Source organism: Chaetura pelagica, unplaced genomic scaffold (genome assembly GCF_000747805.2).
Source record: "Chaetura pelagica isolate M959 unplaced genomic scaffold, ChaPel_1.0 scaffold101, whole genome shotgun sequence".
Lineage (NCBI taxonomy): Eukaryota > Metazoa > Chordata > Aves > Apodiformes > Apodidae > Chaetura > Chaetura pelagica.
The window spans coordinates 7029653-7033700 of record NW_009952564.1 but is presented as its reverse complement, the minus strand read 5'-3'; positions in this window follow the sequence as shown (position 1 = coordinate 7033700).

The window sequence follows — 4048 nt, the reverse complement described above, 5'->3', positions numbered from 1 at the left end:
GGAAAGAGGAGCTTTCAGAGAAGAGGAAGTGCCTGAGCCGTTTCAGTCTGGTGGTGGTGGCCAACCATTCTTCTGTGCTATTTTTAACACTCTAGGAAAAAGATATGCTGCAGAAGACTGAATTCAGAGGTAACTTTTCTTTCCTCTGACCACAGCCCAGTCAGACTCAAGTTTCCTTATGAGCTTGATCCTTTCTGACACCTCTTTCAATTTAAAATCCCTCAGACTGCTCATCAGGCAGACACAAATCCATTGACTGCCTCAGACCTGCAGAACACTCCATGTAAGCAATTCAAGTCACTGCTAAAAAAATCCCTTTCTCTTCCAAGTTAAAATCTCTGTTGTGTTAGCTGCAATTCTTTATGTACAGCTAACTAGCAGTTTAAATTCAGGCTAACAAAAGCTCACTTTCTCAGTTCTTGGGGACAGCATCTCTGTTCCACTGTCAGTGTCCATGTGGGCAGAGCCTGTGACACATGAATCCCATCCAGACCATGTCACAGTGTGACAGGGCTTTGATCTTCCATGTATGCAATGCTCATCAAAGTTCTGTCAGTTTGCCTTTTTATGTTTGTAGCCTGTCACTGTGATCACGTCACCTTTTGTTGCAACCACCTTCTGCACCTCCCATATGAAATGCAAGGGGTTAGTCTTTTCCTTCTACCTGTCTACAGTCAATTTTTACCCTATCATCTCTCATTCCCTTTGAATATATTGATTCTTTGACAAGCCTATGGTGCCATGCATGTTACATTTTCAGATTTAATGACCATGTTTTCTCCTTTTCTACCCCTCATTCCTGGAGGAGTGCCCTGTAATCATAGACAAAAGCTGCTCCACCAGCCTCTTTCAGGCTTGGCTGGCTGGAAAACTTGTGACGGAATTGTTCTCGTGGTCGCTGGCATGTACCAATTTGCTGTGACTGGAAGGTTGTGCAAGCCCCCAAGTGTGGCCAGCCTGCCAGGAGAACATGCCCGGTGTGGACTCTGTGCCCCTTTCTCACCCAGCATTGCAAGAGTTCCGGTTTTTGTTCTGGCTGGCCTCCCTCCAAGTGCTGAGATGCGAATTCCTCTGCAAATAAAATGCCTCTCTTGGCTTGGTTCTCTTTCCAATTGTTTTTCTTCTAGTGATGCCTGCAGTGACAATGGTTAAGTCACAGCTCATCGCACTGACCAGCGCTGTCTCTCTGCATCTGTGTGCTCGTTCATCTCTCTGCAGCTGCTCATTGTCTTTTGTCTCATGATCTTTTTGAGGGGTGGAACTGTGGTGTCCTTTTGTACTTAGACCTATGGGACTTTGGTTTAAAAACAGCTGTCTTATGCCCTATGGTAACATAAGCAAGAAACAATAACATGCTTTCTTTCAGTAGAAGGACAATGCTGAGTTCTTACTCAGGCAAATTCCCATTAGCTCTAGAGCTTGAGTAGAAACAGGGGAAGAAGCTAAGAGTTTTGTTTCAAGAGAAAATAAAATACACACGGTCCTAAGCCTTCTGTGACTTGAAAAGCATTCTGTCTGCAGTTGTCTGCTTATAGGGAGTAAGAAGAAGAGAAACTGCAACTTTTCAGTTGTGGTTTGTACATAATGTATACTAGGATTGCATGGCCTGATGCATCACTTACATAGACCATGTGGTGACCCAGGTTATCAGTCTTCTATGTTCTCAGGAATAAAAAAATGGAGCTGTAGACTATGACAATCCTAAAAAAATACCTACCATTGGTGACATACCTATCATTGCCCAAAATGCCTGCAGGAGATACTCGCTGTCCTGCACCATCCCTTAGATTGTGCTTTGGCTTTGTCCATGAGGGCCCAGTTGGCTTGGGGATACTGTGTCAAGGAGTGTGAATCATAGAATCATAGAATGCCAGGTTGGAAGAGACCTCAAGGATCATCTGGTCGAACCTTTATAGGTAGTACTACAGTGTATATGAGGTGGCTCAGCACCCTGTCAAGCTGAAACTTCAGACTGTCCAATGTGGGGGAATCTACTGCTTCCCTTGGAAAACTATTCCAATGTTTGACTGGCCTCATGGTGAAAAATTTACCTCTGGTGTCCAATTGGAATCTCTCCAGGATCAACTTGTGCCCATTGCCCCTCATCTTTTCCATGTCACTCCTTGTAAATAGGGAATCTCCATCTTCTTTATAGCCACCCTTTGAGTACTGGAACATGGTAATGAAGTCTTCCCGAAGTCTTGTCTTCTCAAGGCTGAATGAACCCAGTTTTCTCAGCCTCTCCTCATATGGCAAGTCCTCCAGCCCTCTGATAATCCTTGTGGCCCTTCTCTCAATTCTCTCCAGCTGGTCTGCATCCTTTTTGTAGAGCAGGGACCAAAAAATGAACACAATTCTCCAGGTGTGGTCTGACAAGCGCTGAGTAGAGAGGGATGATGATTTTATCTCTGCTGGTGATGCCCTTGTTGATGCAACCCAGCATCCTGTTAGCTTTCTTTGCCACTGCAGCACACTGTTCACTCAGGTGCTAGAAGTGAACATTACAAGTTTGCAGGCAAGAAGTAGGCATTAAAAAAAACCCAGCCCAAAACAAAGATAAGAGCCCGGATAAATGCATTAATTAAATAGCTAGTTTTGAAATTCATTGTGTCTCCATGCTCTGCCCAAGATAGGAATGCAACTTTTCTAGGTGCCTCATGGATCAGTAGTACTGGACATTCCCTGTACTTGTCAGTCTGATTGTTTAAAATATTTCAAAAGGAAGAAAAGAAGCAGAGATAAATGAGAGATTTTTAAGTAAAACCAATGCTTAATTTTCAGTATAAATGTATTCATACTTATTTTTTTGAGAAACTGTGCAAGAGTGAGTGTACACCTCATTAAATATATTTGTGCATTCTTTTTCAAGAACAACTAAGATTAAGTATGTGTCTGAGGAAGCTGTTCTGTAATTTTGGAGCCTGGCATCTGGTCCTTTAGAAATGTAATGGATCAGGCATTTCAGTGGGTTGAGAATGCAGGTGATCTTATTGCTTACTCTAAAAGTGCTACTTTTATTCTGTGCGTCCCCGAAACAGATGATGGGGTTTAAATGCAGTGATCAGCAGGGTGAATACAGATCACTAAATTAATCCTGAAAATGTTGATCAGTACCACAGTTACAAAGCAAAACATTTGCTTTCAGTGTTTACAAGTAGAAAGAAACTTAACAAGGTAGATTTAATACGAGTTTACCAGAAGGTGGAGCTGGATAGTAAATCTAAACAATAACTTGCAATTAATACATTCCAAGGATCATCCCAGTACGGAAGGATGAATGTACTTCATGCACTAGTAGTATCTCTGCACAGCAATTCAGATACTACAACTGCTAAAAGCTGACATCTGTCACCTAGACAGAACCCAAATTATCAGAGCAGCTGCAAAAATATTATTGAATAATATAGTGGTGATACAAAGAAAGATGCAAAATTATGATTTGAAAATAAAGAAAATGAAATGCTAATTTTAACTCCAATCCTCCAAATCAGTTAAATGTATGCATGTCTTTGAACTTGTAAACTGTTAGTCTGTTATGTGCATGTCTGTGTTACCGAGGTAAAGTCTTCTTCAGAAGATTTAGCCTGCATTGTATAGAAGTGATACTAAAAAAACCCAACCAACCAACAAACAAACAAAACTCAAAACAAACAAGCAACTGAAGTAACCAAAATCAGACCCAGAATCTTTTAATCTATTAGAAGAATACCTTCACTTTAGTGTCACTATGCTGCAAGACATTTTTTTCTAGACTGCAATAGAAATACATAGAAATGTGATTTTAAATTTTTATTTTATTTTATTTTTTTTCCCATCTGCTAAAACTTCTGCGTGTGCTGAAATCTATTGGGAAAGATCATAGCAGGGAAAATAATGCAATATCACAAAACAAATGGGTATGTCTGTAGGGGTATGATGTTAGCCATAGATTTGCCATTAGCCATAACCTCATTTCTGGAAATTCTTTGCATTTCTGTATTACGAACAGAACAGATTGACCAACAGATACAGATTAAGAGCACAGATACTTAAACTGAGGCTGTAGGGA